We start from the raw sequence: 27,739 nt of genomic DNA on the forward strand, positions 1-27,739 counted from the left end.
AAATATGCCCCAAAAAAACTTGCTATCAAAGACTAGGCCCTCTTCATTCAGGAAAGCAAAGGTTCTTCCTACAAATTTTTCAGTGCTGGATACACATTAAAGCAGTAGAGTCACCAGGGCATTCCTTGAAAAGTCTGTGATGTCACTGGACAATGAGGATGCAGGTATGCACAATATTGCTGACAGTAAATATCTACTTACATTTAGTGTGCCTGTAAATTTTTAATGTATTTGCTTTGCTTGCTCACCCATGGGGGTCCTGGGGTCCTTAGCCACAGCAGCAAGAGCAGAGCAGTGGACTAGAACAAATGAACAGCAGGTAGAGAGCTACTGACATTAAAGGAAGTTAGCTTAACTCCTTCAGAGAAGACAGTTTGATTTAAGGCTGATATTAATTGAAAACCTCCAAACCATATTAATCTGGATTGGGATATAATTTATTAGTGAACAGGAGTAAACAAAAAAATTAATGCAGATGGAGCAGCAGAGCACATGCTCTTCCACATGCTTGGGTGCAAAAGCAACCTGGTGAGTTGCATCACAATGTACTCTGAAATGCCTTTATTATTTATTGCTGTTATTAGTGATTTTTTGTTTGGACTACACAAAGTTACCACACAAATCTATAAAGAGAATACCAAATTCTCTGCTAAATACATCACATTAGAAGGACACCATTTCGATCTCCTGACACCCTGCCCAGTCCAGCCTCCACTGACAATTCCTGATGATAGCCAAATGATACCATGTAGATGTGGTATTTCCTGGCTATATTTGGTATTAGATAGTTGAATATTTCATAGAAAATTGTGATTGAATTTGCAAAGTGGCAGAAAGAATGTTTTAAGAATTTAGGTTTCCAGGTTATACACAAAAGCTCTCTGAGAATTCATGAATGCAGTCAGCATTAACATGGAAAGAAGACAATATTCAATGAGCCATACAACGTACTGAAGTACAGGCAAACACTTTCTTAATATTTTTACAATGTTATTATTAAATGTCCCTTTAATTCATGTCCATGAATATGTGCAATGCAAGTTATTTTAATTAGATTTTTATTTACCAGATGACTATTGCACAAATTACAGACATATCCCCTGACACACACCCACACTTTTCCTTATGGATGTCTCCCCAGAGAGACAACAAACCAGTACATATTGTTGTGTACATTCAAAAGATTTATGTTTCAGTGACATTTTTATTGGTTGTACTGACTTATTTGAGGCTGCATAATGTTAAAAAAAATATGTATATTTTGATGTCCTGATGATGGCAGCAAGGGGTTTTACAACAGAGCTTGCAGGAAGAAACAATGATCCAGCAGTAAACAGCCTCATTATGTCTTCAAGAGGAAAAAACTGCCTAAAACATCATGCCATCAGTTATTTCGTTCTCTCCATTCAAACGTGACTCAAGTGCCACATTCTAATTCATACAAACCAGATAAACAACCAGGAATCATGAGCTCTTCAAGAAGCACTGGTAGAAGTGAGCAGTTGTGTAACAGATAGGTTTCCCTCTGTAAAGGTTTTTATGGGGAGAAAGGAAGAAATCTAAAGAAAGAAGAGGAAAGGAAAGGGAAATCTGCAGACAGAGCACCCCTGTCAAAGCCCTTCAGACAGGAGAATACACCAGACTAACCATCTCCATGAACATTGTATTGCCCATGGCAGAGTATCCAGACTGCTCCTCCTTGGGGAATGAAAGGAGTTTTCATCCATGATGATGTTGCTGGTGACACTGGGCAAATTGTCACCACCTGTGATTTGTGCAGGAGGCAGGAGCAAACCTGCTGTGCTGCAGACATGCAGAAACAATGCTCTCCCAGTGTTCTTACCTCCTTCACAGCTTGCTGCAGCCAGGCAGGGTGAAGAGAAGCCTTTTTTTCCCACTGGGTACTCTGTTCTCTGGCACTGTATCTAACTTGGCTCACTTGATCCATGGTGGGGGCCTGGGGTCTTGACATGCCACAGGCAGAGGCAAAGATTCTTGATTCTGCAGACATTATGGTGTCAATGTGTTCGTGATGCAATTGGAGCAGGACTAAAATGACAAAAATTGGGGAAGAACAGGTACAAGCATGCCACAAAGGGACACACATGGGTAGATTCATGGTCCCTGCCTCTGCTGCCCTCTTCTGCATTAGACTTGCAGCTGACACAAACCATGCTAACTTGGAGCGATTAACGAGAGACTTAAGCAGCTCAACAAGTCTGCCTTCTGTCCTTAAAAATTAAACAACAGTAACTAAAAGTAGCAATAGGGCTTTAAGAGAGATGAAAAAGAAAAGAAAAAAATCTCTTTTCACTGAACTACCTTTAAAATGATATTACAGGAAACAAATGCCTGTAAGTGGAGCAGAATGGATATATTCACTACCCATATCACAGAGGTAGACTCTGGTGCACAGTTCCAAGGGAAGATAAGTTCTAAATATCAATAGCCTGATCCTTATACTGCACTTACCATGGTGTAAAGGAGGAGCCACTCCACAGCAAGCTCAGAAATTAAACCCACTCTAGAACTCTTTTGCACAAGACCTGAATGACCCTCTGTTGTGGCCAGCACAGAACAGTGAGCTGAGATTGATAAAACTTGCCAAGTCTCTTGCTAAAAAAGCAAATCATATAAAATTGAGATACTACTGAAAATTAAACAAAAATATGTCAGACATTAGTAACTGGGAACATGCACTAGATATTATTTCACAGACTGAAATCATAAACCTGTATTAAGGCTATCAGAAAATGAATTTGGAGCATTAAAGATTTATAAAGTCTTTTGAGTCCCTAGAGAGATCATTACTAGGCAACATATTGCTGTAGTTCCCGTCACAAGGCACTGAGACAGTACAAACCCAGCTTCATATCAGCCCAGCTCCCTCCACCCTTGTGGTGCAGAAGAGGGAGCCTTCTGAACACTTCAGTGCCATAAAGTGCCTTCGTGAGGGAAGATCTTTGCTGCTGTGAGGAGCATCAAGTCAGCAGGGGTCTGCTGAGGCCTGCAGGGTGGGAGGACTGAAGTCTCCAGTTATCAGCATTCCTTGGGCTCAGCTGTAGACAGCCTGGTTATTTCCCACATTTGCTAGTCCGTGCAGTTTTGACCTTTCCCTTAATGCGAGTTAGCACTTTCCCCCTCTATTTAGCAGGTTGAATCTGACTCAAAATTCCTCAGGGGAAGTAATTCAAATGAACAGGTTTCATAAAAATCCTTTGACTCTAAAATAGCTTAGTATTTCAGAGGCACTGCTACTGACTTCATTCAGTGTGACTACCTTTTTACGGTGCATGCAGTTTTCTCATTTACTGCTGTGCATTTTGTGGCAAAAGCACTCGGGGCTTGAAGTCTCCTCAAGGCTCTGCCTTTTTCTTTCAGCCATAACACCAAATGTGACACTTTCTCTGCAATAGCTTCTGTAGTTTTGAATAGGGAAAATAATACACTGCCCCTCAGAAGAATTAAAGGGCTCTGATCCTCCTACTTATGAAGTGCTTTCAGTTTTCAAGAGAAGGTGCTGTAAATGCAAGTTATTTATAGTTATTGCTCAATATAAATGAAAGAGAATATTTATTTTGCAGGTCCCAGATGAAGTGGAACAGTCATGTCAAATGTGCTGTGTAGTAATAAGCTGGTGAAAGGAAAACCAAGACCCAAGCTGTCAGGATTGCTATCAAATCTAGACACAAATGTATTGTCAGAGACCAGCATCAGGGTTAAGGCTCTGCCAAATGTTAAATGGGATTTACTGGGTTGTTGCTCTCCTGTCAAGATATATTGCCAAAAGGCTGATTTACTTCTACATCCTTATATCCATTGCTTTATATTGTGTTGGTTGTTTAAATATTTGTGTGCATTCAGGAGCAGCAATTTCATCTCTCTAACAGAAAAATGTTGCAGCTGGCAATGGCTCTGGGCCAATAATACACAGGATGTTTGAACAGCCCTGTGTTCAGTGCTCCTCTGCCCCAGCAATCTGGATTATGTTTTTGTAAATTTATTTGATCATAGTGCTCATGAAAATTACAAATTAACATCAGTAAGTAGGGGCTAACATGGTCTCAGTGTATCTCGGGTAGTCTTAGTCCTAGCTCTTCTTCTCATCTCAGCCCTGACTTGCTGCAGTCCTTCCTTTCTCTAGGTTATGCTCCTTTCCAGACTGTCCTTGCACTGCAGAAACTGCAGAGGCTATGAGAGCTGAAGAATTACTCACTTTGTGTAATTTAAGGCTAGTGAACCCACTCGAGTTTCTTATAACGAGAGGAATATGAAATAATAATGCTTCAGCACTCTAGTAACTGGCCAACAATCAAGAATTTCATTAAAGCTGTGAGCATTTAAGAATATACTTAGCTACATCCCTACTTTGCAATACATACCTGTGTTGGTTTAAGCCCCCTCATTCACACAACCCTATTGATTGCTTATGCTTTAGGTGAATGTAATTGTAAGATTCAGTCCTTAGATGGATGATGTGTTAGTGACTGAAGACTGATACAAGGTGGCAAAAAGACCCTGTTGAAGTCTGCACTACTAATTCCACCCACCCACCCCATCTCCCCCACCCCACCCAATCTTTAGTTATCAACCACTTTAACAAGTGACCCACTTCTGCATTTCGAAAAATATTCATCATCATCATTGATTTTGGCAATACTGAAAGAAAAGAAGAACAAAACCAAAGAGCAACAAAAATTTAGCATCCTATAGTAAGCCATACACACTGTGCATTCACTCAGATGATACCCTAAATATGTCCCCGAGGCATGCAGTGAATCCATTTACAGGAGCAAATCATTACCTCACAGTGTTTAAGTTTAGATGACGTTCATATAACTAACCTAAGGAAAACAGTCATTTGTCCACTGAGGAGCTGTCCAGTAGGTTAGAGCAGGAGAGATCAACAGAATCAGCTTTCACCTTCATTTTCATCACAACAGCTTGTAGGAAATTAAATGGAATTTGATGTAAACCATAACACCATACTGCCTCTTAGTTGCATGGTAATACATCATCTAAAGCACTCCCCAAAGCTGAACCTGCTAGTTCATTTGATTAATTGAATATTTAGTGCTTCCTCCCCCCATCTCCCTATGCTCTGTTCCCTCCTCTCCAAAAGAAAAATTGATTAATTCATTCATTATTGGATCCTGCTACAGGATAATTCCCTCTACTTTCCAATACCAATATACAAGTGTTCTCATCTGTTAAAAAACCCCAGACCAACAACTGAACAATAAGGGGAAAAAAGGTATTTTTAATGAAAATCACAAGCTAAGAAACATAATGTTTGCAGAGAATAGTACACTTCAAATTTTAACACTAGCCTCCACTCCTAGGATGAGGTAAACAAATCCATGACATTCAAGCAACCTGCAGCTATAAATGCTTCAACCCACTCCTGAGAAGTCAGCAGCTAGCCAGGTGTTCTATGAGGAATGGAGATTTGAAAATGAAAATTTTAGCCAAGTCTGGCTCACAATTCTTTTCTATAAGAAGACCAGGAAAGTTAGGAGGAATGAGGATTCACACAGATGGATTTCCCCAGATATTTTCCCCTTACTCTCAGAAATTATGCCCAAATAAATTTTAAGGCTTATCTCAGATTTCCAGATTGATAGCTCCAATTGATTGTACACCTCTATGTCAGAGTTTGGGCTACTGGAAGATTTGACCACACTATTAGATTTTGACCACACTATTAGAAGATTGCTCTTTACCCTTCTAAGAGTTGTAATATAGGAATCAAGTGGAAAACAAAAAGCTTTGGAAAAACCGGTTCAATACCATAATAGGTTTTTTGCGAATTATTTAAGAACATAAGCCCTCTAAGCAATGTCTTTGACCACTTTCTGTGACTCAGAATTCTCAGACAGAAGTAGACATCTGACCCTGAAGTGGCAAACAAATAATTTCTAAACCGTGATATGGGATTTTGCCTCAAATTTTCGCCTTTATAGCTTAAAAGCTTCAGGAACTGGCAGAAAGTAGAGGACCCTCTGCAGAGAAACCATGATCAAATCCAGTGGAGTGTTTTCTGCAGGTGACAAGATGAGATAGTGGGGCAAGTTTCACAGAGCCTAGTGCACAAGCTGTCTAGTTTTCTATGAGATCACCAGTCCACTTAGCAAGTAAAGAGAGACTGGTTTATGGGAAGACATTGCCATGTTGTTCCAGTGGGGGCTCAAGATGTGAACAGCAGCACTGTTTATTCTTTGCCTGGAAAGATCACATCTCCTTACTGAAAATGTAAAAATCTGCTGTAACTTGGTTTTGGCCTCTCTTGGGAGCCTTGAAGCATGACAAATACTCTGTCCACACAAGGCAGAGCAAAAACATGCAACTGACAGGTTGGGAGTTTTCTTCCTGACCTTGGGGAGAAAGCACCAAGCTACTTTTATCTTTGCATTTAAAAACTTAGGTTTTCAGTTTTCACAACAAATTGTTCACATCACAAAGTCCTCCTGTGGAAGTGCCATCCACCCGTGCCCCATTCCAGGTGGGTCTGGAGATGGGAGAGGAAGCTGTCACCAGCATCATTGCAGAGGCTGCTGATGGGAGAGCCTGTGGCATCAGGTTCAGGAAAGCCTCCCCAAGATAAGGCAGGAGAAATAGCAGCCTCAGGAAAAAAAGCTGTCTGTCCTTCTCCTCCCCTCACCCTCAGGACTAAGCTTTGGAATATGCAATGAGGTATCACTGCTTGAAATTCCCTGTTATATGCCCAAAACTCTACTAAAGGAATGCTGAGTTGGAGAAATTAGATTTGCCTTTGGTTTCCTCCTGCAAACCCTGCAGTTGTTCCTGCCTCTCATGCAGTAAGTGGTATGGTTTAATCTAGTCCTGGCTATTTCCTCCTGTTGGTAACAACACTGGTGACCCAGGAGGATGCAAGTGTTAAAGCCAGGTGCTGTCACAGACAGAAAGGAATGTCCTGGTCAGGAAGGACTGAGGGGAACTTCTTCCCAATGCACAAGTACAGGTAGCCCTACAACAAACTGCGGCTACTGGATGAATTGCTGGTGCTAAAGGTGCTCTGACACTGTGTCCAGAAATCCAGCTTGCTGGTTATTACAGGGTTGCAATTTTCTCAGCAGCTACAAAGTGAACATGAAGTTTTAGCTGTCTTGAATACTGGGGTTATTCAGAAGCATCCAGAAGTCTAAGTAGATCAACACTCAATAGACACTTATGTCGTGTACAACATTTATCAAGATGGCATCAAGCAATGACAGGCATTATCAAGAATTGGGAGATGAGGCTGAATTTTTGTGCTGCATATTACAGAAAGATTGAGTGAATGTCACCACTCCTGCATTGAGTTCAGTCTAAGAGAGCCAATCCCTGCCAATGTTCCTCACCCTGGAGCCTCCTGAAGAAGACCTGTACTGAACACCCTGGAGACTTTCTGCAGGATGGGTCTGGATGGAGATGACCTGGAAGAGGCTACTCACCATCATTTTGAGTGCTGCATCTGCACCATGGCTCACAGAAATCCAGCAGTGAGCAGGATGCACTGGCACCTGGGTTTCACTACCAGCAGACCTCCTGATGGCAAAACACTTTCAATTGTAAGCCAGAAAGGTAAGAGATTTTAGTTGTCTCTGAAGGAGAGAGCATTCAATGCTCTCCTTCTGTCTAGGTCCCTTTGTCTGTGCAAATTGTGCATTATTTTTCTAATGGGCAGAGATTATATCCAATCATAAGTGGTCTATTACCATCTTTGGTAGCTTGTAGGAATAAAATTTAGACTTCCAGAAGGAAGTCTATTTAGTCAATAAATATCATTATCTTTGAGTAAAGTATTCAAAAGAAAGAGTAAGAAATACATAGCCTAAATCAACGGTGATGACTGGAAGGAAAGAAACATTAAAAATATGGAATGTACCCATGTTCAGATGTGTTGGCTCATTTGTCATAACCAGTGGTTCTTGGATATGAAAGAGACAGATTGAAAGTTTTGTAAATCATTATTTAAAGGGTTTGTTTCTTCCCTGTTATGGTGAATAGAATGCTGTATAAACATTACCTAGTGCCTAAAGATTAAAATATGTGGTCACTTGAAGAGTTTTATTATTTCCTTGTATCAGCATCATGGGAGTAATAAAAGGAAGAGATGTAGGAGTACAGGTGGATAGGAAAAAAATGGCTTCGATGTGCCAAAAAAAGACCAACAAACAATGAGCAAATGCTGAGAAGTGATCAGACTAACAGTGAAGAAGACTGAAATGCCTTCCCACTTGAGATGAAAATTCAGCCACAGAGCTGATGGAGATGCCAACATGGCTGCTATGCTCAGCAAATTAGCTTAGTGACTCTAGAAAAAGTTTCAGCTGCCTTCAGCTGGCTCACCTTCTAGTAGACCATGCTGCTGCAGACACTCACACACACAATTATGATGTGTGTAACAGAAAAAAATGCTTGTTGAAGAGAGCTCTTACTGAATGTGACACTTTGGGCAGTTCCTCTGCCACTGTAAGAAGATTAATTGCTTGCATGCTAGGTAGTGATTTTTAATGTTCTTCAGGAGGGGAGTCATTCAGGATTAGGAAACATAAACTCCTGATCAATTTTGCAGCTCTGAGTGCCTCTTCACAGTGATAACATTCTTCAAAATCTGCTGAAGGGAAGGTCTCACCCACTGAATCTAATCTAAAATGGCCCATAGTAAAGCTTCCTGTAGCTTGAAAACAAAATGAAGAGGGAAAAAAAAGCATGACCAGGAGGAGAAAAAAGAGAAAAACATAGGAGAGATTTTGTTGCATCATTAACAAATATTTGAATCACTATTTTTGATGATCACTTTTTGAGAAAAAAAGAGATTCTGTCATGCCTGTTTCTAATATGTCTTACTCTCTCAAAAACCTATGCTGAGGATTCAGATACTTGTTCTGCAGGACAGGTGTCCTATAAAATACAAATGATGATGTCTTTGTGGCAGAAGAAGTTAAGCCAAAACCTATTAAAGCCAGTAAAAATCTCCTGTTCTTTTCAACAAGAATTGAATTGGGCAAAAAGTAAATGATGGGGAACTATGAGGTCTCTGCTCCCTGTCCAACTCTACCACAGGATTTCCAAGTGACCCCAGCAATTACTGTATGCTTTATGCCTCAGTTTCCCTACTTCTCTGAGTCTGTTAAAGTTCCTACCCAAAGGCATAATCAGGCTTAATGGCTCATAAGGTGATTGTAAGATCTGAGGAAGTACTATAGGATTGCAAGGTGTTCCTGCTACCCAGCAAAAATTTTCTTTTATGACTGGTCACACACTTAATGTTTAAGATATGAGGGGCTGGTGGACACAAGGGTTAATTACAGGTTCTCATAGATCATGTTTTCTCTTGTGGGTCTACTTTGAACTCCATTCCCGTGTTTATTTAGCTGTGCATATGTGTGTGCATGGCCCTGCGTGTAGCAAAGGGCCAGAAGGGCCGAGCCCCTCCCTGAGGAAGCTCTGACAGAGGATCTGTGCAAATGTGCTTCCTCTTCCTTTCACTCCCCAACCTTAAGGTCAGAGGATCTGGAAAATCCTCCTCCACCCTGTGACTTGATCTGATGATTGTGAGAGAACTGCGGTTCCCCCGCGCCTTCCTGCTCCTTCCGCTCCCCACCCTTCCCTCTCCCAGCCCGGTAACCCTTTACAGCCTTCTCCACAGGGATGCCTGTCGGTCCCGGGCACTGCAGAGGGACACAGGGGAGATGGCTGCTTGTGTTTTCCCGGGATGGGCAGCCCTGGGTTATCCCAGGTGGAAGGCTGTTTCTGTGACCCTCATGGGCCGAGGTAACATGCGAAAATTGAAATTTTCAGGCACATTGCTTCCTGTTCTCTGACAGACGAGACAAGCCTGGAAAATGCATCAATAATTAACTCAATTAAGAAGAGCTAATTGCTTTTTTATTTCTTTCTTTTTTCATTCTAAATCTCAGATTTTTTGATTCAGGACAGCCGAGCCAGGAATTCCTGCCTTCAGCTTCCCGTTTGCAGCATGAGGGGCTCCCAGTGTGGCCAGTGCTGGTGGCTGGCACAGATGGGAGCATCAGGGCTGCAAGGATGCTGTTCCAGGTGTCCTGCTTTGGGTGGAATGCTCCCATCAAGGCACTTTCCCACAGTTGCTGGCTCTGCTCTTTAAACAACTGCTCTGAGGACTCTTAGAAAGGCCCTCAAGGTCCCCCATGTGGGAATCACAGGAGGGACAGATGGCCAGAGGTGTGTCCCCATGCCCACAGCCTGTGCCCAAGCTGGATGCCAGGCAAAACCATGAGTAACCTCAGCTCCAAGCACTCCTCATTCCCAACAAGGAGCACATTTTCCACCGCCTCTCTGTCAGCAGCATTCCAGCCCAGGAAAGGTGAAGGCCTTGATGCCCCATTGCACAGCCAACCCTCCCTTGGGGAAACCATGGATGTGCCTTTTTGGGCATGGAGAGCTCTTAGAAAAAACCCAAAGTAACAATGGCAGTTGGACTTGCCTGCTGGCTCCTGAGCCCTTTAGTCACATTGGGCTTTTCTCTGGCTCTGTCAGAGCTGGAAAGTGACTTTCCTTCCAGGGGAAGGCGCCATTTGCACCAAGAGGTGCTGAGGAGATGAGACAAGCACACCAGCGGCAGGCAGACAATGAAAGGGTGACACCAGGCCACCTGCACCGTGGTCCTGATTATTTACTTATAATTTAAATTATTTTTAAGGAGCCATTATTTAGCACTTGGTGCTTTTGTACACAGTTTGAATTTTGGGTGCCATGTGTGGGCTTTGTCTCCCTAAAAGGAGCTGAAGGTGCTCCCCAAAGAGATACTTCATTTCTCTGCTCAGTCTAGACTGAGCAAACATTTTAAGGTCTATCAGTGTTTGTGGTCTGCAATTAAAAAAGCTGGGACGGATACAGGTTAGTCTAGTTCTTCTCTGTAAATTGATTTATTACAGACAGGCAGGCCAGGGCTGCAAACAGCCCTGAAACACAGAATAAGTACTTTCTAACATTAGCATTGAACCAGGCATATTACAAAGATGCCTACGTAATTATGCCCCTTTGGAAGGCCTTTCAGTAAACATAGCTATGTATAAAGCATCTTTAATTTAAAGAACACAAAGTGTCTTGGGTCTTATTCCACTCCATTTACACTAAGGTGCTATTACTCTTCTGTGGAGGTGGAAGTATACTGGGCTTCAGCCTGGAGAAAACCACAGATGTTAGTATCCTGCAGCAAACATTTCTGGATTCCTGCCCTAGCGTTTGTACAGGTAACCATGAAAGGAGTTACCAGGGGGCCACAAACCTGGCTATAAATATATTCACAAATTTCACATTTCCGGAAGCAGGAACTGCTGTTTTTTGTGTACAGCACCTGACACAATGTAGCTGTGACCTGATTAGGGTTCCTCTGCTGTCCTGCAGTGAAATGGTAAATAAAAGAGTGATAATGATGTCTTCTCCTTTCCTTCTCCACCGTGTTATTGCTGTGGTGTTTTGGTTTAATTGGTCTAATTAGCAAACTTCCAGAATTGCTACTGAATGAAAATGGTTTCCAAGAGAGCACAGTTTGTCATTTGTGAATTCCACCTACTTTAAAACAGGGCATGGGTTTCTTGAAATTTTGTAAGAAACATAACTGTGGTTTTTACAATAGTAATGAATTCTCTGCAGTGCAAAAGGTCGTATCAAAAGCAGTAGGAGGACAGGATGCTGGGATAAAACACTGAGCAGATTTACTTCCTAAATTAACATTTTTCTCTTTCCCCCCCGCCCCCTGCTCTCCCTGGGACTTTGTGAAATAACGGCATCTTGTGCTAGACAAAGGAAATGAAAGAGCATTAAGTACAGGTATACTGAAAATGTGGTAGGCAAAACACTGGGACATTTCTAAAGAAAAACAACAAAAAAAACCCAACAAGGAATGCAGATTTAAGTGGAAACATACAATTCAGCTTATCAGCAGCTTCACATCTTATCATTGTTAGATGTACTGGAAAGATATTAAGAGGACAAGTGTCTAATGTAAAAGTTGTCAAATATTAAGAAAACAATGAAGTAATTGAATTTAAGAGAAACTTGTGTGCACCTATCCATGCAAATACAAAGCAGGGCTATTACACCCACCTATAGATGTCCTGATTCTGAAGAGACTGGACCAAATTCTTCTCTATTGCAATTTCATCACAGGCTTCAGACATTTATTAAGCTCAGATTTGCCTGGTGTAAGTGCCTGAAAACATAAGCTCCAATAATACGTCAACCCAACCAATGTAAGAAAGTTTGTTTTAATAAATGTAAGGGTGACAAATTCAAATGTCCAAGATGTGTGGAATAAATATTAATTAAAGACAAGTTTTGCACATTGCAGCAGCTGAGTTGCTTGTACAAGGTGTTTGACACCTATCTATGGCAAAGCATAAAACGTCACAACACAGACTTCGAAAATATTGATAAATTTACAAGAAATGTCCATATGCATTTGTTACTTTGCTTTTCTAGCTAGACCATTCTGCCTGATCTGAAGCCTCAGGAGAACTCTGCATGCAGCTGCCCCAGGGCAGGAGGAGCACTGGGACACACTGACAGTGAGACTCATCTGCTTGGTTGTGGGAGTAATTTATCTCACCATCCAGCCATACGTTTTGGCTGATGCAACAGGGGGTCAGCGCCATTCTTTGCCTTTCCCTCTCCTTCCCCATGCCAAGGAGATGTAAAAAGTGCAGTCATTGCATCTCTGTCCATTATTCTCTTTTAGCCTCCTCATCCCTGGGACTGTTTCTAATTTCTTGCCTTGCTGCCACACTTACTGGGCACACCCATTCATCCTCAGGTTTCTGTGGGATAAAAGGAGGATCAAGTTACCTGTTTTCTATTTCTGGCAAGAATTTCAGAGCTCTTTCCGGTCCCAAGTCCCCAGGACTCTCTAAGGATAAGTTTCTTGCAGAAAAGAGGAAGCAAAGACGACTCACGTGGCAACAGCACTCCTTCCCCTATCTCTCTGAATCTCTCTGTGTGCAACCTCTGGATTTTCATCTGCAGAATGGAAAAAGATAAGCTTTGCCCGATTTTCCTTTCCCACAGGCACTGGAAGATTACAAGGAGGGTTGGGGGATGTAAAAAAGCATAAATAATAAATAGCTTAGGAAAAACAGATTAAAAACAAAAGATAAAAACCTGCAAGCTGGAGAAGAGTATAGATGGAAAAAAGTATGAAATGAGAAAGAGAGAAAAAAGGAAGGTACAGAAAATATATTATGATCCCAAGTATTTGCATAGCTGAGGCTTCCACTTCCACAGCAATGTGCATTTCCTAGATTGACAAAACTGTGCAGGAGCATTTTGTCCTCATAAACACTAATTTTGCACATAACCAGTTGAAAGGATCACAAAAACCCAGTCTTTGAGATGTCTGGGAATAGCTATATCCAAGTTACAATTCCAGGGGACAGGGACAAAAAGTCAGTACAGTGTGGTGCTCTAAAACATGTTTCCACATTCTGCCTGGGATTGCTCCCCAAGTACCTCCTAATAGGATAATTTAAAACTTTTAACATCTATGACCGGTGCATACAAATTTTATTCTCCTTTGCTTTTTCTTTATCATCTTCCTCTCAACCTTCCTCTTGGTTCTTTGGGTCAAAAGGGCATAACTTCCTGTCTGCTCCTAAAACCATAGTCTTTTTTATTTTGAAACAAGATTGAGTGGAAGACTAACTTTATTTTGCAGATAATTGAACATGAAAATATTTAAAATCCATAGGAACAGAATTAAAGGTCTTTTATAATAGAAAAAAATCAAGCAAAATGGTTCCCTCAGAATATTTGCAAAAAGGAAACAGATGTGAAAAAATCTAAATGCGAATGTAAAATAAAATCCAGACCTGTAAATACTTTTTTTTTTTGGCAAAGAAAGCCAGATTTTTTTACATATCCTCAAAATATGGAAATAACTTACTTGGAAAAGTGAAAAATAAGGTGAAAATACAGCATCATAGGCCTAAAAAAAAAAAAAAATCAGTGAAAAGAACAAAGTGAGTGAGGAACCAAATAAATGCTGACAGGACTTGATGAGAGCAAATATAATAATCTTACCTATGAAAAGGTACCTGAAAAAAAAATGGAGAGATGACACTTCAAAAGATGATCTGTTATCTTCATCAAGAATTTCCTAAATTCTGACCCTAAACAGGCTGTAGTAAATAATTTCTGCAGCTGATCAGCACACTACTTAAAAGGATGTTTGTTTATTTTCTACAAATCAGAGACCAAGACTACTTTGAAGTTTCCAGATAGTAACACCACATCCACTCCCTTGCAGTGTGTGTGTTGTTTCCAGGCTGAAAGGTTTAGAAAGATGTACAACTGAGCTTAACAGAAAATTAATCCCAGTAAATTCTATAAGTTAATTAATTTAATACAAATAACATTAACTGTTCTTTTCCTCACTATTTTGAGGAAGAACATAGTGAAAGCCACACCTGAAAAACTGTGAGGTTAGAGGCTTCATCCTTATCTGTTGAACACTTAGCACAAGCAGCTACAATCCTTATTCCCTCTAGGAAATTAATCCTCATTCTTGGTGAATTTTGATGTTCAAAATACAGGCTCACTCAAAAATCCCAAGTATGTATCTGACAGTAAACAGAGGTTTGGTTGATTTTCTTCTTCATAATTTTAAGACATGTCAGATGTTGCACACACTGGTACAGATTCTAATTCTTCAAATTCATATGGCTTACAATATGCAAGATGTCAACTGCCAAAATATTGGAAAAAAATGTGACAACAGTTGTTATTTAATTTGCAGAAATTTCATTAGTGCCATTAGACCAAAAAAGTTTCTCCTCTCCTCTCGGCTCCCCTCCCCTTCCCTCCCCTCCCCTCCCCTCCCCTCTCTTCTCCTCTGGTGCTGTTTGCTTTACAGATCTTCAGAGCAGACATCTTTCTTTCTTCATTCAAGGAAGCTGGTGATACTAGATGAAATGTCTTTTGTTTCCTTTCCATTTTTGTTATTTTTTCTCTTCTATACCCTGGAAGAATCCCATCCTCATCTCACAGACAGATGACTCCTTGTCATCTCCAGACAGATGACTCAGAGTAAGTCTTCCTTGAAGTCACTCAAATAGCAAATACCTGTTACAGAGTGACAGTGTGATTGATTTATTACCTGCAGAGTTTGCCTACCCTTTTCTAAGCAATTTAACTGAAAAAACCCCCCAGATAATGCCAGAAGCTTTAGCTCCAAGATCTGGGGCTCTACCTTCTCAAACAGATATTTTCCAGACAAATTACTTCCATTTTTTTCCAGACCTGAGAAGGCTGACAATACAAATCACTGCAAGATAATATCCCAGAAAGATACAAAATACTCTCACAATACAGCAAAGATCTTAAAAGTTCTCCATTCCTGAAGAAAGGACCATTATCAATAACTGCTCATCTCTTCCTGGGACCCTTGCCAGGAGACCCAGAACAGCCCAGTTTCCTGTTTCACCCCCCCAACCCTTATGCAGAACTTTGAAGAGAGGTGGTGAAACAACAAACACCTTGGAAAAAAGATAGCACCTCTATTTCCATACAGTTCCATGGAAATTGAGCAGTTTTGTGAGAAGAAAGAGTCATTAAAAAGGACCAAAATGCTACAACTCCAGATTTGCTTTGTGCCTAGACATCTCTAAACCAGCAGTCCTACCTTAAATGTATCTGGCGAAGCTGCAGTGAGGAAAGACAGAGGTGATTCTTGCTGGGAGAAAGACAGGCACCATAGAAGTTGCTGTTTCCTCTACTATACCACACATCCTCGAGGACATCTGTTTCTAGATTATTAAATTAATCTTCTGTCTGTGACTCATTTTTGTTTTTGAAAAACATGAACTCCCTTAGCAGCTGTTCTGCTCAAGCAGGGAAAGTATCAGAACCCAAATGAAGGTTTTTTTGTGGGAGCGAAATGGAAGTGAAGACTGTGGTCTTCTTGAAGGTGCAGATGCAGCCCTGCTCTAAATATGACTTAGAGCCATGATTTCATGATGTGGTGCTTGAGTGCATGGAGGTCTTGCCAACCATGCTAATTGGGGAAGCACAGGGAAGAGGAAGGAAACTCTATCAGCATCATGGTAAATACCCAACTTGGATACCTCCCACAGGAGACACCAGTCATGACTCTGACTTCACTGTTCTCAGAATTACGCAGAGCACTCATCTTTTCTCTGTGTCTTTAACTCAAGAAACTCCTCATAGAAACACACACTTCTTAAAAAAATTGAATCAAATTATGAAACGTTTTTTCTGGGGTGAAGAAATAATTGCTTGGAATTGCTTATAAAGAGGTTTAAACAAACAAATACACCTGAAAATGCAGGCTCTGAAACAGCTATTAAACATTCAAGATACTGTTCTTTACCTTTAGTAAGTCTTTCACTAGAGCAGCCCCTGTCCACTTTCATGGAGCCCAGATGTTATCTGTTTTATCTAATAAAGGTGATCAGAAGTGTAACTAATAAATTTGGGTAAAATACACATTACTTTGAGCTTTCACTTTGTTTTTAATAAAAATTTTTCTTGTTAAAATCACATACGTGATTTTACACTGATGGTCTCAAGGGAAAAAGACTCCTGCAGTCTCTAGGGGAAGGTGTTGAACAGTTTGCACTTGTTTTGATGTTAACCCAGAGAGCAGAACAAAGTTATCTGAACCTTCTGATATGTGGTTTCATGAGGCTCTGATGGGCAAAACAAGAGTATCAAGACAACTGGAAAGACCAAAGAGGGAGGGGGCTAAAGACTGTCTGTGTTTAGCTGGCATAACACTGGCCCCAAGGACAGTTTGGTCTTGCCTAGTGGCCTCTTGTGTGGGTTAGACAAGAAGAGAGGAATTTCTATCCCGGTGGAGCTGTGCAAAAAACCAAGTTGTTCCAGAAAGGAAGAGATAGTGAAGTCTGGCTACATATGGCTTTACCTTTTTTGACTGGGGTTTCTTTGGTGCCTAGTGGTGCCTTAAAGAACGTAGAAATAAAACAACACACTTTCTAGATTATATTCATATAGGAGATGACATGAAAGCTGGTCTTTACTGGAGGCCTTCAGGAGCAGATATGGAAAAACATCCACAAAAGCTCACCCCCCACAGGAGGAATACAGTTTTGTAAATTTGGCAAATTAGCTTATTTGACAAGAATTCCCAATTAGAAGCACAGGTGATAAGGTAATTCACCCTTCTGGTTCAACCTTTTCTGGATTCCCCCTTGGCACTAGCTGTACTTTGTTTATGAAAATGTGTCTCAATGAGATTTTTTTAGCCTTGGTAGTGAGGGACAGCCAAGACAGGATAGGGGTCACTGGAATGTGGTTGGTCTTTCTAGCTGGGGAAATGGGTAGGGAAAAGTACCAGGAAGGCTACAAATATATAAAGAAATATTGTAAAGAATACAGAGAATATATATATACATATATATGAGAAAAATGGCAAAAATCATTCCAGCATCACTAGTAAGAGCAAACTCCAATCACATGATAAAGGCATTTATACCTTAGCATCATGTGGACTCGTTGGTGTCTGTGACTTGCTGAGTTCAGTTACACTTCCTCCTGATTGTGGCATTAACAGAATCTTCTTCCTGAGAGCTAATTTTCACAGACTTTTCATGGAGTTTAAAGTAACCTTCTCTGCCCAACCTGTAGGTGTGTTGGGGCAATTGGCAGTGGGTTGGAAATAGATGATCTTTAAAGTCCCTTCCAAACCTTTCTATGATTCTATGAATCTAATATTGGTTGTACCTTTGTGGCCATTTCTGTCAATTGGGCTGAAATGCAAAGCCTGGGTTCCTTGCTATCAGGGAGAACTGAGAGGTGCCATGCAAACACATCAAAGTGTGCAAATCTACACTCAAACACACACTGGTTCTCTAGCTTGCACTTGCACGGTGTGTGTTCAGAGAAGACTCATTTTTTAAAAAAACAGGTTTGAGTTATTTCTGTCTCTTTGGGATTGGGAAGCCAATATATATTTCTGAAACATCAACAGGGCTCTGGAATTGTTTGTAATTAGTCCAATGAAAATTCAGAGTAACACCAGTGATTTCAGTAGTGTTCTGTTAATTTAGACATGAGGGAGCCTGAAAAGAACAGGAGTTGGAATCAAACCCATTAACCACAGAAGCAGAATGTTCTAACACAATCATAAATATTTGTCACATGCAAAACTATACTTCCCACTCCTAATTGCAATCTTGTGACTTTATTAGAAAAAAAATCCACTTGCTAATTTACAGTATCATTGTATCAATTTCAGTTTTAAACACAAGGGGTTTTTTTAGGAATCGTTCCTTGTCACATATTAGCCTTGTGCTAAATTACTTATTATTAAAGACATAATTTTTATAGAATCAAAGACCAGGCTAGACCACTAAAATACAAATAGGTATGATAAATAAAATAAAAGTTAAATTGATGTACACTTTTTAATCAGTTTGGTAATCAGCGAGCACACAAACTTTTTGCTGGCTACATCATTATTTTGCTCTTCATGCTAATTATTTCCTGCAAGTCAAAACATTTCTCTTTATTCTGTTTGCTTTTTCTATTTAGCACAAAAAGAAAGATAGCCACCCCCATAAAATATATACATTATCAGAAAAGGTGAAAGAAAATAAAAGACTGATAACTGTAGGGAAATTAACTCAGCAGATCTTATCCATGAAAAAGTAGGAGTTTTGTTCTGTATTTTCAAAAAAATACATTTTTAAACATCTACTTATTGTTTGCTATGTTTTTCAACAGCTTGTCTGAACTCTGCATATTTTTTAAAGTTTTTGCCTTTTTACGTTGTTTTTACATTGTTTGGCAGCCCTATGGATCATTTATTATTTTACATGCATGGACTTCAGTTAAAATGAATAATCAGTTTATTTTCTGATCTTCCCTGTCTACCAGACTATGTAACAATTCTCTTCCATCATAACCAGTATCATGTCTTATTGCTGTTGCTAGGGAAGAACTGCTAAATGATCCAAATGAAAAATATACATATATACATCTGCATTTATATATGTGTAGGGTTATTAAACAGGCTTCCAACATACAGAGGAACAGTATAATGGTTAAAGCCTACACTGACTGCTCAGGAACGTGGTCCATTAGCGTTGCCTAAGCTTTTAAAGTCCTGTTCCTTTATTTTATTGTAAGTATTAACTTTTAGAATGAATTAAGACTGGAACTAGGATCAAAGGCCTATGCTAATTCCCTTATTTATTACTGGGAGTTAGGAAATTCACCTACAATTCCCACAAGGATGCAGACAGAGTCTGGACAGACAGACAAGTGAAAAGTGGGAGCTAATGAATATTGCTCCAGTGTCAGACAGGTAAAGCACTCCCCCCTTCCTGTTAATTCAGCCGAAACAATGAAGAGAAAAACCCAACCCACCCTTGTCTTGTTTGGCTTAGACATGAACCCTTGATAAGACTCTGGAAAACAAGAAACTTTGTAATAGATTTTAGCTACCTTTGGCTGACAAATTAATATGTGATAAAAATGTAAAAATAGCAGTGTACTTCTGCCACTCATCTTGATATGCTGTAGATTACAGAAAATTACTGAGATAAAGAATAATATAACATTTTTTCTTGAATATTACATACTTTACATTTCTCAACAGAAAGGATATCCCAGCAGGAAGGAGAAAGGTGGAGCACAATCCCTGTAGCATTTCTTGTTCTGCATTGTACAAAACTTTGTGGGGACACAGGAAGAGGATACGGAAGTTTCTACAGGAAAACGGAGAAAAGTTCAAACATAAACAGCATCCAAAAAATTTACCAACACTTTATAACATTTCCTTTTTCGCTTTAAATGTTTAAAGACAGTTACATTACAGCATGGTTTACTACACATTTCTCTGTGTAAGTAGTTTTACAGTTTCTCTTACAATAATATTTCAAAGCAATTTTTAACATGAATTGTGAAAGCTTTATAAGAGTAATGTATGCAATAATCCATTTGGGATAGCATCCTCCTTTTAAAAGAATGAGCAAGTGTCACACTAACAAGTTGATACTACAATCTATGTAGAACTTTGAAGAAACTTGATATTTAACCAAAGTCCCCCTGAACAAGGGACCTCTGATTGGAATCCATCACAGTCAAAAGAAACAACATAACCTCAACGCTTTTTACAGAAGGATGGAAGATCTTGCTTCAGCAAAACTTATGAACATGTTTAAATCTGGTGTTGCAGGCAGCTGAAATATGTATGAGAGGCTTTAGCCAAAGACCTGTCCTCTCACCTGGAGCAGCCATGCTCCACTGGATGGTGCCAGTGGTGGGATACATCTGGGTTAGCTGTTCCCACTGCAAGGAAACGAAACGTCCCTGTCTGAGCATCCAGGAGCACCCTGGCAGTCATGCTTGTGCTCCCTGAGCTGAGACCGAAGCTCCTTCCCAGATACACCCTCCACACTCACACAGTTGCACCAGGTTTCATCACCAGCTCAACCCCAGGTTTCCCTTAGCAGAGTCTCGGACGATCCTTAAAATAATTTAATCTTGGTGCAATAACTAATTAATAAAATACCAGCTAGAGCTGGTGTCTCTGAGGAGAGACCCCGAAAAAAGGAGCCTCTTTCTTTTATCCCCTCACAGCCCAAGCACAGGGCAGTCTGAGGGTCATGGGCTCCTGCAGTGTCTGAGTGTCTGGTTCCCCTCCCCGGCTGGTGCCACAGGTCCCTGAGCCCTTTGTTATGCACTTCACAGCCCCTTGCCTGGAGCTCCAGCCACCCAGAGCTCAACCTGCAGCTCGAACTGCAGCTGCACCCCAGGCTACCTGCATTAAATGCATTCCTTGACATGTAGTTGCTTGAATATATTTTACGCTAAGCAAAACGTAAAAGCACATGGCTACCTCCTAAGAATTTGTTTAGTAACTATGGACTTAGGCTTGTGTTTATGTACTTTTGCTAATTCTGGCTATGAAGGAGCCTATGATTTGCATCAAAAGAGCTTTCCATACAAATGTGGCATCTTTTGATAGCACCCAGTGAATAGCACACAAAAACAGCCAAGGCAATAGTCATACAAACGTAGCTTTGGCTGCACATCATCAACTCTCTTAGAACTGCAACTACCACTAGTATGTAAAGAAAGGCAATCAGCCGGGCTAATGGGTATCAGCTTTTCACGGTGTATATTTAAGCTACAGGTAGGACAGCAGTCATAATCTATTATAAAGCAAGTGAGGATATGAAAGATGTATAAACTGGGAATTTTTTGAGGAATGAGATAAAATTTTCATTACGAGCCCACATTACTTGAGTTTTTAGAAGGATCAAAATTCTGCCACTTTTAAATTACTTAGACGTGAGTATGTCTACACTGAAAACCTTTCATGCTTGTAGTTAAAATGTATAGCAAATAAAATCTCCTCCTAAACAACTGAAAAGTGATTCCCCATTTCAGCTGTACAGAAGGCAGAGTACGAATGAAAGATATACCTATGTCTTCTAACCCTAAGCACCTAGTTAGGGTGTCTGAGTTATCTGGAGAGGCTTCCCAGGATCCCTGCATAGTCAGCAGGCACCTCTGGGTCATTCATATCAGGACCCTAAATTTCATGCCTTGAATTATTCTCCAAAATCTTTCTCTATTACCATTCAAGGAGTGCACATGCACAGGCAAGGTAAATATATTAAGACACATTAACTTTTAAACTCTTTTTGTGTAATGTGTCTTAGAAAAAAAGATTTTCTAGCAAGCAGAATGCAGCTACAATTTGGCTAATAGCAATTTCTCATTTCCCACAAGAAACACATTATCTGTGTACTTTATGGTCTGCACCAACGACTAGTTATGGGATTAGTTTTGACTTCTAAAAACCAAACATATTTTGTAGATTTTGCTTTTCCAAAGTGTCTTTTATATGAGGTTTATAATTATGGCTGTGGAATATGAGAACAGGAAGGGCTTTAGGAAAAAATCAGTTATTTTATTAGAAAAAGCACATTCCCAAGAACATGCATAATTTACTTCATAACTACAAAATACAAAAATACATTAATTGGAACATTATAATCAAACGCCCAGTAACTAGAAGAGAAAAATATGTTATTTTCACCTATCTGAAAATTGTTAAGTAGAGCTGTGTCCCAAAGTGTGAGACATACTGGGAAATGTAAAAACTATAAGGTCGCATATTGAAGGGAAAATCTGTTCAATTTCATTCATAATTTAAAAATCTTAGAATTAGTGTGGGCAGAACAGAAGAGGCAGCGAGTTGTGCTCCATTTGACCAAAAGCATTTGAGAACAGTAAAAGCAGTTTAATTATGTTCAGATGCTATGGTGATATTTGGCAGTAGAATTACCTTGGATCAGTTATATTTAGAGATTAGGTTAGGATAAAATAGACAGATGGGAAATGGGGAGGGGGAAAAAAAAAGGAGACTAATAAAATGCAACTAAAGTTCTAGCTCAGACCTTTAATTAATTAGCCTGGAAAAGAAATTGCAGTAGAACAGATTGACAGATTTAAGAGAAGCCTGGTGACCTCTGAAATAGTTAATCTTTGCACTTAGATTAGACCTCATGGTTAGTCAGAGACTCATGGAATCCTCTTTCCCTGTTTTCCTGGGTTGCTCATTTAGATGCTTTAGGCTTCTTTGATACTCAGTGACACCACATTCCTTTAATGACAAAAAAAATCATTGGCAATTACACAGCACACAGGATGTAATTCCTTACAAATCTTTCACTAAGAAGGCAAACCTAATGAAATTGTACAGGCAATGATGCTTTTACTTGAAACATATTGGGTCATGTGCTTTCTTCCACAGCACACAGGGAAAGCAAAACATTCAGGAAAGGAAAATGTGCCAGAGGAAGAGGAGTGTAAAAGCAGTCATTTCCCTCAAACACTCCTTCCTGATCAAGCACCACAGCCTTCCGGGGGTGGACAGGGGAGAAGAGGAAAACCTTGGGGTCTCTAAAACATCATTCTCTTAAGACTGGAGGCAGATTTCTAACTGCAACCCAACAACAAATCTCATTCACATACAGTCACAAGGGACTAGAACATACTCCCTAAGGGAAAAAGAAGTCCCTGGGAAGACAGAAGAGGCTCCTGCTTCCTTGCCAAGGTCTTACCATCTGCACAGTATACTTGTTTCACAGTGTGAAGAAGCACTTAGCCCTTCTCCTGCCTCTGACAGGAAATATTTTAGGTTAAAACTTGCGGGATTCCTTTGTTTCAGAAAATGTGACATGAGGTTTTGAAGCTTTTGATGGTAGCATGCAATTGTTCCTCCCACTAATCTGAACCAACTTTGAACAAGAAGTTTCTCAAGAATAAACACGTTTCTATTGATATCTGCCATCATCTCTTCTAAAGTTCACTACTTTACTCTAGATAGCTGAGCAAAAAGCCCAGGAAGAAATGCTTGTGGGAAACAATGTGCAACTTGGTCCCTTGAGTTTCCATGGGTTTAGAGGCAGTATTACATGCTGGAGCTATGGTATTGCACACAGCACTTTTCTTGCCAGTGAAGCTGCCTGTGAGATGAGATAAAACTGAGGACCTGACAACTTTGTGAGCAGCATGGATCCCCCAGGGCTTTTTGCAATAATGAAGTTGTTGGCTTTAACACCTGTGCCCATTCAGCTACAGGAGAGTGTGAAAGAGAAAAGCCAAACCTCCTAGAGCAACATCCATCAGTATTGATGCAACATTTGCAAGACATTTAAATAATATATTGTGAAGGGCAACCAAGAATCTTGCAGGAATTAGACTGTCATTTCAGCTCAGGTAATTAGTTTCTATTTGCCCAGTTTCCAAAATTCCCTGGAAATCCTCCTGTAACATGTCAGGTGGTTATTCAAGTTAGAATTGCTAGAAAATAAGAGAGAAGAATGGTTAGGAGTGATTCTCCCACAGAACTGTTGTGTTCATTGTCATAAAGGCAGACACAAATCTGAAGCCTCTTCACTGCAAAGCCTGTAATCTAGAAAGAAATAAAAAATTATTAGAGAAGATGAAACAAGGTATACATTCATTAAATATATTAGCACTTAAAATATTAAATGAAACAACAATTATTTCCAACCGCTTTCAACTTCGTTCTTGATAATTACACACAATTATAAGCATCTATGTATACTCAAAGAAAATTGTATACTGCAAAGTGACATTACAATTATACAATTTAATTTAATAACTTAATTACAGAGGGACTCACGGCTCAGAGTGAAATTACACTAAAACCTAGACCAACCCAGATATGAGTCTCAGCCTGAGGAGTTTTAAACAGAGATCTGGAGGACAGCAAATCTACCTTTACTTTTTGTTTTCTTCTCTGATATTGTTTAATTACAGCAGCACATGAGATTTATGACCGGTTTAAAAATGCAGGAGAAACAATCTGAAAAAACAGACAAAGCCTGGTTTCTTAATTGATGTAATCTAATAAAATGAGGCAGAATTATAGTCACTATTCTTAGGAATGCTTTGGGGCAATTTTTTCAGCAGGAGAGGTTTATAAATACAAGCTCTTCTACAAATTGCACTGTCTCTAGGTAAACAGAGATATCCTGGGTGCATATGTTTGTTCAAGGATTGCCCGAGCCCACCAGATTAGGAATTTCAGCAGCAGTAGCCTGCCTTACTGGTTGAAGGGGAGCTGTTAGTCCTTTACGAGTAAAACAGCTGTTGTCTCGACCAACTCTGAGCAAGGAACAACAATTTCCAAAGCTAAACCCTCAGATCTTCATAGCTTGAGGACAGAACTAATGCTTTAGAATTAACAGTTGGAATGATATCATGTGCCAATGAATGGATGTGAAACGAGACACAGGAGCTGACTAGTGATTCTGCTAAAAACATAAATAGCATTTTTATAACTATCAGTCAACCAACAGGTTTTCTGAAAAACAGAAGAAAAAAGCTCCTACACAATACAAACACAGTGTTCCTCATTCATCATCTTGTATTTTTGCATCACATAATCCTTAAGGTTAACTCTAAGTGTAGATTAATCGAGCCAGGCAGATATTGCAGAGGAGAGTTTCAGCAATCATTCTGTAAAGCTCAATGTTTTTATCAAGACATACATGTATTTCCAAAAATACTTTTCCTATGACATCCATAATGCTAGGATCAGTAGCCCTGGCCAAAAGCCATTTTCTTCTTCTTCCTGCAGAGCTTTCTGAACTGCTTGTGTTTCCAACACATCCTGGTGTCTTCGTTCTGTTAAATGAGTTCTGCATTTTTACTCCAGCTTTTGTAGCGTAATTATGAGGAGAGCATAGGAAATTAAAGAAAAAAAAAAGTTTTAAATATTTTTTGAGACATAGTATTATTTACTTCTTTGTAAAAGAAAAGAACTTGTACTGGTTTTGAGAGCTTGTTCTCTCAGATCTCCACACCAACAGCTGGTCAAGGCAACTCTGGTATATCTCTGCTTCACCTCTTGGTCAGAAAGCGAGTGAAAGATAAATGTAGAAGATAAATACTGGTACCTCCAGCTGTCGGTCCAACATTTCTTTTTGGTACCATAAAAACTTATCTGACTGCCCTGCTTTTGCAAAACTCAGCATTTGTAGTTTTTTCATTTGTAGTTCCCAAACAAATATTGATTCCTGCATCCTAATGACTTATACTAGTGCTTACAGCAAAGACTTTATCCACTGTACATTTAATCTAGGAAATATACTATCTGAAATGAAACATTTTAATACTTCTTTATTTGGGAAACACAAAAGAAGGATTTATCAGACCTCACACCAGTATTCTGACATTCAGAATGACTTCTAAAAAGGAATGGTTTAAGAAAAATAATGAAGTTACATTATTTGGTGTGTCGGTACCAAGTTATTCTTGCTCCCTTTAGAGCATGCTAGAAGACTAGGGCATGTTAGAAAACAAGGAAGAAACCTGATGGACTTCCATGAGGGACTGAATTTGATCTTATACCTCTGTTCAGATGCTATTGACTGATGCTTCGTGGCCAACTGTGACAATCTCTTTAACTCCATCAAAACATACTTTTGTTCTCAATGACATTGCAAGCAACAAACCAATAGAGTGATAAAAAATAACCATAGCTTCTATGTCAGTGCTCATCAAAAACATTCTGAACTGCAGTTACAGCGCTGGAATGATAAATTATTATTAAGAGAAATAGCACTATTGATTTTGAAGTATTATGCCTTGAACATCACTGATGTTCTAGGCAGACAGAAGATAATGTCACTCACTCTGAAAATTTCCAAATGAAGTTAGAAATGCTGATATGAGAGACACAGGAAAAGACAAAATTGATAGAAACTCCAAATACTGGAAATGTGTCCCTTTTAATGAATCCAAACCAACAGTTTAGATCTGAGGTCTACAGCTTGAGGGTCAAAACTTAAATCTCAATCAGCAAACTATCACTGGTCTGACTCTTGAGATATGATGTGGAGCTGCAAGATCCAACTTGTATTTGATGATTTGCAATAGGACAAGGGGTAATGATTTTAAACTAAAAGAGGATAGGATGCAGACTGGATATAAGGACGACAGTGGTAAGGCAATGGCACAGGCTGTCCAGAGAGGTGGAAGTGCTCCATCCCTGGAAAGATTCAAGGTCAGGTTGGAGCAGTAGGTCTGAGCAACCTGATCAAGTTGATGATGTCCCTGCCCATTGCAAAGGGGTTGGACAGGACGACCTTAAATGGTGCCAACCAAACCAAACCAAACCATTCCATGGTTCTGAGATTTGAGTGCTCCTTGATTTTTAACATGCTATTTCCCTTGATTTAATTTGTTGTGCCGTGCTGCACCGCTCTTGTACTTTGCTGTCCGTGTGATGTTCAGCTCGGGAAGGTGGCTAGTGAGCACCCAGGAGCTTCTGCAGCCCAGCAGCCCCTCAGCCCGCAGTGACCCCTGCCACAGGTGCCCAGCGCTCCCCTCCACGGTCACCTCAGCCCCAGCGCGGTGGGACAAAGGCGGCCGTCTCTCCAGGGGTCAAAGGCCCTCACCATCCTCCGGGACGGCGAAGCGCCGCTCGTAAGGGGTTCCTGAGCATCTCTCCGGCGTTCCCGGGGGAAACGCGGGTATATTTTGGCCCCAGGAGCTGGGGCGGCCGGCGGGAAGCTCCTCCCCAGGGGTGTAGCACAGGAAGGGGTGGCGGTCGGGGCAGCCGCGGAGCTCCCTGCGAGCCGGCGGAGTCCCCGCTGCGCGCTGTACTATGCGTGTGTCTTGTGTTACAGCCATGCTGCACATCGGCGGCCAGAGCGAGGGGCGCGGGGAGGAAAAGGCTGTTTACACAGACTGCAAACCGCCCGGGGAATAGTGCGGGAGAGGAAGTGAGCCGGGCCGCTGTCTGACTGCCCCGGCTTCCTGCTCGCTCCCTCACACGGGCAGGCGCTCACACACTCACACACACACACACACACCGGCCCGAGGGGGGGGAAAGAAAAAAGAAAAAAGGGAAAACAAAATCAGGATCTCATTACTAGAGCAACAGAGCGTTTGCAGAAGACTGTCAGCATGGAGAAGCAGGGAATTTTACTCAGCTCCCTCTAGACTACCAGGAGAGAGCGGAAAAGTCCCTCAGCCGCCGGGTAGGTACAAGTGCTGCTGCGGCTCCCGCAAAGTTTCGGGGCGCTGCGGGCAGGGCAAGGGCAGGCCGGCTCTGCTGCTGCTGGGGCGGCAGCGCAGGGCAGCCCCCGGCAGGGCGGCGAGGCTGCCGGGCACCGCGGGCAGGGGGCTCGGAGCCCCGCACGGGGCCGGGGAGCCCAGGGGTCCT

At 40.8% G+C, this 27,739-nt stretch overlaps 1 protein-coding gene across 1 annotated transcript in view; it reads left to right on the forward strand.

Annotated features, from left to right (window-relative positions):
• The first annotated feature begins 27,422 nt into the window (after positions 1 to 27,422).
• The window catches only part of ELK3 (ETS transcription factor ELK3), a 35,050-nt gene continuing 34,733 nt past the window's right edge, over positions 27,423 to 27,739 (forward strand). The window contains exon 1 of the mRNA XM_085046949.1: positions 27,423 to 27,554. The gene's annotated coding sequence lies outside the window, so the exon portion shown is untranslated. The remainder of the gene's footprint in view (positions 27,555 to 27,739) is intronic.

The sequence above is a fragment of the Lichenostomus cassidix genome, chromosome 1Aa (genome assembly GCF_008360975.1).
Source record: "Lichenostomus cassidix isolate B80296 chromosome 1Aa, HeHo_3.0, whole genome shotgun sequence".
In the NCBI taxonomy this organism is placed as follows: Eukaryota; Metazoa; Chordata; class Aves; order Passeriformes; family Meliphagidae; genus Lichenostomus; species Lichenostomus cassidix.